The sequence below is a fragment of the Bidens hawaiensis genome, unplaced genomic scaffold, assembly GCF_021521415.1.
Source record: "Bidens hawaiensis isolate Kalapana, Puna unplaced genomic scaffold, B.hawaiensis_p1.1 tig00028461_1, whole genome shotgun sequence".
In the NCBI taxonomy this organism is placed as follows: domain Eukaryota; kingdom Viridiplantae; phylum Streptophyta; class Magnoliopsida; order Asterales; family Asteraceae; genus Bidens; species Bidens hawaiensis.
The window spans coordinates 218,956-229,524 of record NW_027494643.1 but is presented as its reverse complement, the minus strand read 5'-3'; positions in this window follow the sequence as shown (position 1 = coordinate 229,524).

Sequence of the window (10,569 nt, the reverse complement as noted above, 5' to 3'; positions counted from 1 at the left end):
TGGTCTTGGCTTGTACTTTATCGCATATTCCCCCAACTCAATTGCCCATTTGGCTAGACGTCCCGATAACTCGGGTTTGCCTAGAACGTTTGCAAGTTTGAAGTTGGTGAGAATGGTGATCGGGTGACCTTGGAAATATCGTCTTAGCCTGCGTGAAGCCTGTACAAGTGCTAAGACTAGTTTTTCCAGGGTGGAGTACCGGATTTCTACGTCTGTTAGGACACGGCTAACATAGTAAATAGGCATCTGGATACCTTTTCGCTCTACTAGCAGGACTGCCCCGGTTGCTCTATCTGTGGCAGAAAGATATATGATTAATTCCTCCCCCGCTTCTGGTGCTGTGAGCGTTGGGAGTTCGATCAAGCGTGACCGAATTTCCTGAAAAGCTGCTTCCGCTTCTGGTGTCCAGCGGAAGTGCGTTTTCTTTAAACAGTTTCTCAATGTTGACACGAATGGGAACGACCTATCCGCATGGTTTGACAAAAAGCGGTTAAGTGCGACTAGGCGTCCATTCAGTGTCTGGGCTTGCTTGATGGTAGTAGGTGATTCCATTTTGATAATGGCTTCGACCTTTTCAGGGTTCGCTCTGAAGCCATTTTTAGTAACAATGACTCCCAAGAACTTCCCTTCTTCCATCCCAAAGGAACACTTGCTCGGGTTGAGCTTCATGTTTATCTTTCTGAGCGTGTTGAAAGTTTCTTCGATGTCTTTCAACATCGCTTCTGGCTCAGGGCTTTTGATGACCAAATCATCCATGTATACTTCCAAGTTTCTCCCAATTTGGGCATGAAACTCTTTGTCCATCAGGTGTTGGTATGTGGACCCTGCATTCTTAAGTCCGAATGACATCATTTGATAACAAAATGTGCCATCGGGCGTCCGAAATGCGGTTTTGTCCTGATCATCTACAGCCATGTGGATTTGATGGTACCCCTTACATGCGTCAAGGAAGCATTTAAGGCGAAACGGTGCTAAAGAATCCACTTTGAGGTCAATTTCGGGTAACGGGTAACAATCTTTGGGGCATACTTTGTTTAAATCTTTGAAATCTATGCACATGCGCCATTGTTTGTTAGCCTTCGGTACCATAACGGGATTTGCAACCCATGTTTGATATCTACTAACGCGTACGATGCCCGCGTCAAGGAGTTCCTTCACTTGGGTTCTACACGCGTTAGCCTGTTCCGCCCCCATTACTCTGCGCTTTTGTATGACTGGCGTAAAAGCCGGGTTACACTTGAGCTTATGCCCTGCTTTACTTCGAGGTACACCAGTCATGTCAGCTGGTGTCCACGCGAAGATGTCAGCGTTTCTCTGTAGTAAGCGTTTGAGTAAGGTGCGCGTAGGATCAGTGATTGTTGGGCCAATGGTAACAGCCTGGTCAGGGTATTTGCCATTGAGGGCCCATTTTTCTGGTTCGGTGATGGTTGGTTTAGCCATCTTTGGTTTGGGTTTAGATGAGACAGATGCGATGCATACCTGGGGGATACCGGTGATCATCGCTACACCCTCAGCAATTGGCCATCCCATCATGCCGTGGACTGAAGATACCACGGCGTTGAATCTTGCCATCCCGTCTCTCCCGAAGAGAATGTCGTATGTGTGGTGTGGCTTCCTCATCACGACGAAGTCCACGTCTTCTGTGCGGGAGTATTTCCCTTCCGTGAGAATGACGGGGAAAGATAGGATACCCAGGGGGTGTTTGTGCTGCCGTCGAACCCTTCCATTGAGGCGTAAACCGTTTCCAGGCGTTCTTTGTCTTCGTCGTCTAGCTTGTCGAAGAACTGCCTGTACATAACCGTTGACGAGGCGCCGTTGTCAGAAAGAGTGCGGGAAGTTATGTAATGCCCTAGCTGGCTTTTGATGACGATAGGGCCTTCCTTGCTGGGTCCTCCTGGCACTCGCGGGAAGCGCACCTCAGCTTCCTTCCATTCGCATGGTTCTGTCGTTCGTCTTTTTCTTCCTCTGATGTTGCCATGAACCATGTGGATGCTGATGTCAACGGGCTTTCGTCCGTTGCCTTTATACCGGTTATCATTCCTTCCTCCATTCTTGATTGATGCCACAAGGTGTGCAAGTCTTCCATCCTTGACGAATGTTTCAACAATATCCTTCAAGGATGTACACTCCTCTGTATTGTGACCCTTTGTCCCGTGGAAGTCACAGGATTTGCTCTGATCCGCATTAGGTCGCTGCCGGATCATTGGAGCTTTTGGTCATGGGAGTTTTTCGGTGGCAAATATCTCCGTGACGCTTTTGGTGAGTGGCGTCCACCGGTGTTTTCGGCTTGAAGGGTGCGTGTTATCCCTTCTGCCAACAAGAGGGCGAGAGCTTGATGAGGTGTCAAAGTTTACCCTTGACTGCCAAATACCTAGCTTCCTCTTTTTGTTCTGCCGGGCGATCCGAACATTGTTTTCTCTGGTCCTCTGCGTGTAGAGGTGTGTACTCTGGGGAAGATCCCTACCCAGTTGCTTCTCCGTCTCGGCAAAGCGCTTGGCCGCCGTCATGATGGCATCCCATGTGGATGGCATGCCGTCCTTACCCGTCAACGTGCGGATAAGCTCTGGGTATTCGGCGCCCTGGATGAAAGCGGCGCGAACAAGATCTTCACTTATGTTGCCCAGACTCAGCTTTTTGGAGTTGAAGCGAGTGATGAAGTCTAGTAAAGATTCATCTTCCTCTCTCACGCAGTTGAGGATCGTCCACTGCTCCAGTATATTTCCTCTGTTGACTGAAGTGTTGGCTGAACTTGTGTTGAAAGTCCGCCCAATCATAGATGTGGTGGACCGGTAAACGATCAAACCACGCCCTGGCCGCTCCAACCAGCGTCATCTGGAATATATAACACCACGTGGGTTCCGTCCAGTTACTGACGGTTGCCCCCGCTATGAATCTGTTCAAGTGATCATCTGGGTCGGATAGACCATCATAAGTGCCGATGTTGGACATCTGTTTGGCACTTCTCGGAGCGATTGCTTCCGCAATGTCCCTTGCAAACTTGGATGTTCCCGCATTTGCAGCAGTTGGTCTAAAGGTTTTGGAGAAGTCGCGTGGGTTTCCCCCCGCGTTCCTTGGTTTGAAGGTTTCTCCGAAATTCCTTCTTGGTTGGAAGTCCGTTTCTTTACGCTTCCCTTTCGCCCTATGGCGAGGGTTCGCGTCAGTGTCGGATTCCTCCCGATCATCGTCCGAGTACTCGCACTCACTGTTCATGTTGAGCTGTTGTCGAGTGCTTCCGAATTCGTCAGCCTGTTGGAGTGAACGCAAGCGTTCATCCAACTCAGCTTGGAATTCCTTCTGACGTGCTTCGGCCCACGCCTTAACTTGATCGAGTGTTTGGCGAGGGAGCCTCGTCTGTTTCTCCAACTGGGCATCAGTGAACCCCAGTGAAATATTGTTTACTGCACTTGCCCCGGCTTGGGTAACCGGGGTAGTGTTCGTAAAATTTGTGTAACCGCCGGTGTTCCCCCCAGTAGCTGGGGTTGTGGTTACCGGGGTTTCTTGGTCACTTATTGGCCTTGGGACCGGAGTAACGTTAACCATTTTTTCAGAAGTTTTGAAAAAAAACTGAAAAAGATTCAAGTTCTAGCTTTTATGCACGGATGGCGCCAATGAAGAAACACTAATCGACCTCGGGCAGATTATGGATAATCTGGGGGTTAAATAGATGTTTCCCACGAGGGTTGGGTCCAGCAAAGAAGGATGTTCTTCAGATGACCTGCAAAACAGACACCGTGAGCTCGTCACTGAGAAGGGGAGGGGTTCCTCCTTGTGACCACCCTCCGGCGTGAGAATCAGACTAGATTGCTCTGAATATAAGTGTATATTGAGAGAAATAGCTAGTGAAGGTAAGATACAAGATGATGATACCGTTCCAAGGTGTTGGAGTATTTATAGCCGAAGGTAGGTTTCCAAGCAGGTACAACCAGCTGTATAATATTCCTGTTCTACCAACTATGGGCTACGCACGTGCCATGCTGGTTGGTGGGTAGGCAGCGGCTGATAGTGACAAGGCCGGCTGTGTACTGTTCCCTTTCCACCAACTGCAGGCTATGTGCGTGCCACGACAAGGGTTGGTGAGTAGGCAGCGGCTAATAGTGACAAACAGTACTAGAGCATGCTCCTCCTCGTACTGTTGTCGGTGAGCTGTCACCCTGTGATTGGTTCATGGGCTGCTTTGGTCAGATCTTGTCTATTTTGTCCATACCTTGGCAGGTATAGTACAAAAGATCTTCCAGAAGCATACGGACTGGCTCATTTGGGCGGGAGTATTCCCGCCTTGCTCATTCCTTCAGGTGACACTGAATTATTGAGTTAGGGTCTTGTGCGTGTAGCCTTGCTATTAGTGCGGGTAGCCTTCCCTGATGGCTTGTATCCGCAGCTGCGGGGACAGGCGGGGTACTTCACCATTGGGAGGCTTTCCCTGTGGGAACAGCTGTCGTACTGCGCGTAAGGTCTTCATCTCTGAGCATGGTGGGTCATGCGGAACCAGTTTGTCCTTGCGCAGGTGAGTCTTGCGGGTCCAACTGGGCTCTGCTTGGACCTACCTCTTCACTTTTTAACTCTTCAATTCGTACATAATTTATTATTCCAAATACGTCCACACGTCTTTATCTTCACAGATATTCTACATCTCACAAATTCACAATATATTCTGTTATATTATCATCATCATTATTATTATAGATAAAAAATTAAAACTTAAAGACAGGTGTCACATATTATTGATTGAACCAAGTGACAAACCCATGGCGGTGCCACGTCATCATTCTTTTCTCCTTTTATTTTTTTAAAAAACTTTTATATTTTCCGTTAAACTTAAAAATTTATGTTTAAGATTTAGTGTAAGCATCCTCAATACCGACCGAGGTCGTGTTGGTATGCCTCCCCCCTCTTCTTTGTTGTTTTGTTTTTTTAAATATGTTAATTTTTTGTATTTGGGCATTAACTAATTTATTTTTTGGTTTAGTTATAGTGCGTAACTTGATACTGACCAAATTCACGTGACGAATACATACGTTAATTTATTGGATTTGGGTATTGATAAATTTATTTTTTGGTGTAAATCCGGTGTCGTAACCAGATACCGACTGAATTTACATTGACTCCCAGTCGCATTGTGCGGGCTTTACCAACTGACTACAAGCCATTTTAAAATATTGTTTATCCATAAGTTATACGAGTGTCTGTACTATTCTAGGCGTTACGTTTTTATCGTTACCACTTATCGTTATAAACCTAGAAAATATCAACCGAACTCGCTACACCACAACAACAAGACAAGTTTTGTAACTTAGTTATCATACTTTTTTTTAACCGAGGTTATCATATAAATGCTAAATAATATAAAAGCATGTAATCTTTTTATCAGGGGTGGCTCTTGAGGTGTGTGAGCAACACCCTTAGCTGATACATGTTTTCTTTGATGTTGTAAACGTTGTTCTAAAAAATTAACTTATATATTTCGTTAATCGTTTAAGGCTATAAACCTCTTTATTTTAGCTCGGCCTAGTATAAAAATTTACGAAGACGGCCCAACAATTTATCTATGGTTAAATATTTTGAATTGATAATTCAAAGAAGTTGGGCGATGGCGTCTTGTTTTAATGAAATAAAGCATAAAAAAATAATATCATTTTCAATATCAATGGAAAGATTTATATGGTCAAAAACACGTGCAAACATATTTCTTTTCCACCCATTGCTGACCAATGACACAACTTATCAAATACTCTTCAACCATCTAATCAATTTTTTAAGCTTCTTTTATTAAATATATAACTTTTTGGATTATTTGTTAGACCGTCCTTGGTGGCACGTTGCCACGAGCGTTTTATGGTATAACGCCGGGGGTACACCGCCCCCTCCTGGCGTTTTGGCTATTTTTTTTGAACGTTTTATGTAAAACGCGGATATGGACACAAATATCAAAAAAAGAGCCGTTAGTTAGTTATGGAGGAGGAGGAGGTGGTGGTGTAGCCATTGACGGCGACTTTTCCGGCGATGGTTGATTTTCCGACGATGGATGGGAGGGGAGGGATGGATTGATTTTCAAAGTAATACAAGTCAAAGAAGACATTCACCTGATTTCATGTGGAAGGCAGCGATCGGAAGAGCTAGTTTGTTTTGAAGATGAGTTGGTAAAGTTAATCAAGTGAGTAGGTAAAGAAAATGAAGATAAGATTGACTTTTGAGCATATCAAACAAACATGTGTATAGAAGCATATCAAATAAATATTATTATAATTTGATTATTTTAATAAAAAATAAAAAAAAATAATAGTGACTGGGCGCCACGTGGCGCATAATGCCTAGGGGTGGAGAGTTATGACTACAGCCTGTTTTTATAAAAAACCATAACCCTGACTGGCGCCACATGACGCATAATGTCTGGAAGTGAAGAGTTATGACTACACATGGTCTTAGAATAAATTAATGCCTTGAGTTTGTACTCAGCAATGCAATTTTTCATTTGACAATTGTGGAATTTTAGATTCTTTTTAGAAGATTTAAGTGAAAGATGAAATGATATTAAAGCAAGACTAGGGGTGTGCATATTTAGGTCCGGACCGAAAAACTCGACAAGACCGACCCTAAATAACCCAAACCCAGACCGACCCGGATTATACACGTATGCAATCGGTCCTTAATTTCTAGTCTAATCGGTCTCGGGTCGGGTTCGGGTAGTAGAGAGTGAAAACATGCCAGAAACCCGAAGACCGAATTCTGTATAATAAAAAAAACTTTATTCAGTATTTCACCATACAGTTGGTGTGCAAGTATAAAAAATACTGTAGAAATCAAGTTTGTAGTGAATTGAACTCATAATAACAAAATCAACAAGAATTACACCTATACTACAAATTCATACATTTATATTCATCAATTTAATCATTTAAGGTAAAAACATAAAAATTTGTATGTAATTAAAAATTATGAATTACCTTTAAAATGGGGAAGAATAGTATAATTGGTGGAGACGATGAAGATTGGATGTTAAATTGAAGTCTGATTAGCCCTAATTTCAAACGTATTCGTGTGGGAATCGCTTATTCGGTCTACCCTATATAACCGGTAACCGAGACCGACTTCGTCGGTTAACCGAGTTTTGAATGAAAGGTCCGACTTCGGTCTTCAATTTAAGGAATTTCGGGTATCGATCTCGGGTCGGGTAATAGTCGGGTCGGGTCGGTCCATCTCAATTGCACACCCTAAGCAAGACCATCAAAATATTAATAAAATGCTTTTAATTAACATTTTATGGGTAAGGTAAAGGCTTTTAGTCATACAATATTGTTTATCATATAAATTTAACGCGATGATGTAATTATAAATATGAAATCTAAATTACGCATAAAATTATATTTTTTACACATGATGAAAATTAATTACGTATGAAAAAGCCTGATTTACGGTGTATTTTTTTTAATAATATCTTATATAAAGTTATTAACGTTTTCAAAAGTTGGGGAACTTGAAAACCTAACAATTGCTTGTGATCTAGGTTATGTAATTACAATCAATTTGTTTTAAATGAAATTAATGATCCAGAATCTTTCTTATGCTTTGTATGATAAAAAAACCTTTGTATTGAATCTTTTACCTTCATTTTATAGTAAAATTTAATAGTTATAATATTGTCATATAACTACAACAAATCGTATATGTTTTACGAACTTTTATTATAAAATACAACAATTAAAAAAATGCTATACGAAATTTGATGTATATTTATAATAATTTATAAGTGTGATCCGCTAAACAAATCTAATATCGTTATGTTTTATTTTTATATTAGAGCCACCGGATTGAATTTGTAGTTGTGTGAAAGTTTGAAACAACGCAACAATGAAAATGTCAAGAAATTGATATGATTCAAAAATCCGTGTAGCACTGCCTTATCAATTTTTAGGTTTTCGCTATGTATTGCATGTTTATCTTTCTCATGAAATGTATTTATTTTGTGATATGAACATTACAACAAGAATTTTCACATTGATTCTTCCACGATATTAATGTGTTGTTTGCGTACTATATATGTAACAAAACTCCCACAAAGAAAATAGATATTTTGTTGTCGATATGTACACAAACAAATGTGTACATACACAATGCACACGTTTATAAATATGTAAAATCAATATAAGTAGTTATATCATTATCAGTTTTCATACTTGTAGTACAGAACTTCAACATTCGTATATGTATAAAAATCACTTTATTGCATCCAATTGTCTCGTAAATAATTTGGAAACTTATTGTCACAAAATTATCACTTCACTTCCAAGTGTAAACACATTTAATGGAATCACAAACTGGAATGCTTTCACATGCAGTTTCACGGATGATAAAACTCATTGACAACATGCTAGTAAAGATATCAGTTGCCGATAATTTACGAGTGGAATTTATGAGAAATGTAGTCGTGGATAAAGACTTCACCGGCAAAATTCAAATATTAAGTTTGTTTTTGTTTTTTCATGTTGGGAACTTTACTTTAAACATAAGTATACGAGCTCGAATCAAATACAAATGATTTTATCGTGAGAAACGTATAAATAAATAGAGCAATTAAGTTAAACACTAAATATAATAATTATTATTACATTCTAACTTTTGAACTAGAGTAATTGTTATTTTTTATAACATAGTTACTCTAGTTAAAAAATGTAATTAGTCTAGTTATTTGTATTCTTACTATTTTAATTTTATTTATATTAGATATATCTCACCCAATAAGTATACAACAGTTACAACTTTTTACGTGTTAGATTTCATAAGTATTAAAAACTAAAACTATATATCCTAAACTTGAAACCTATTAAAATTAGATAAAATTAGACCTTAAACGTGTTATTTTTTATACAAGAAAATCATCATTATAGTTGGACATTTTTAGTCCACGGCATCAATTTATTTGTAGTGATAAGGTAACTGGGTTGTTGAGGTGTCACTAGCTGCTTATAGTTGGACATTTTTAGTCCACGGCATCAATTTATAATTTTAGCATTTAAGTATTTAATTAACTTTTCAAAAAGACATAATAAAAAATAATATTTTATTTTCTTCCACGAGTTTTTTTGAATGAGAAAAAACCCAAAAAAATGATATCAAAATAATTTGACATGCTAGGCATCTTAAAAAGTTTAACACATTTATGTGTAGATTCTTTAAAATTAAAGTATCTTTTATATAAAACCGATATAAGAACAAAACTCTTAAATCATTTTACTTTTTAAAAAGAGATGAAAAAAATAATGCACGCTAATAATATATTGGAAATTTGGAATAAATAATTGACCACTAATCGAGTCATGGTGAATATTTATATTTTTATTTATAATATAAAAGTAAAGAAAAGGAAATAAATAAATATATAATCCAATTATGAACTGTGGTACATATGTAGCTGCCCAGTGTTGAATTATTATGATATCCATTAAAAGATGATAATCATGGATAATAACATCATATTTGAATTATTATGAATTAGGGTTTAAAAATAGAAAGAAGCAAAATTCATTGTTAAATGAAAGGCAAAGAGTAATAAAGAAACAACATTGATGATTAAATTTTGATGTTTTCAAATAAAAAAAAAGATTATTATTTGAAGTGGAAATATGAATTCAGTTTTGACTTGTTTTCTGTATTTAACACTTTCAAACGTGGGTGTATATTAAAACTAGCAGAAGATAGGTTGGGAAAAGCGTACAAAACACAAAAGACCAAACGAAAGAAAAAAACCCAGCAAAAGAAAATTAACAAAAGTAAATCCGCTCAACAAACGTCATCTATCTAGTTTGTACTTCTTACAGTCCAACATTAAACATGTTTTCATAGTGATAAGTTGGTTTATACTTTATAGTTAGCTTTATAACATGGTTTATCTGTTGTATATTTATACAATTTAATATTTATGCATATTAGGCTTGTTTTGTTTGTAATGATGGGCTCAATCTTTAATCAGTGTTCGCGTAGTTGGATAAGCGGGTTCACGTATGGGCTTGCCCCATGCACCCGACTAAGTTTACGTATGGGCCTTAGCCCGCATACCTGCTTCAACCCTCTTTTGAACCGTTTTCTCTCTAACGTATGCACGAATCCTACGCGAAATGGATACTCCATTTATCGGGTTGGAGTCTTTATATTGAAGAGAGAGTGTGAGTCATCAATTGGCTCGACACATTTCGCTTCGTCACTTTCTCTATTGAGTGTCTGTTCGTAGTCTCCAAATTATGGTTTAGTTAATGTTCATGTTATTGTGAACTATGCTCCAAATTATGATTTATATGTGATTTGTATTATCCATGAGTTGTTTTTTGTATCGGTGTTTTCGTTTATTGTGTTCAAACTGAAGTCTTGGTGTAATCGGTGTGTGTTTTGAGTATAAAAGTTTTTATTATATTTTATTTATTTATTTCTGTATTTATTTCACTTTAACATCTTTTATTTTGCCGTTTGTATTAATGTTCTTTTTTTTTTTACTTTTATTTTATATTTATATTTTTCCACTCTTTTACTCTAATGTACATGCTATAACCCTAGATATCAATAGTCTATATTAGTATTACA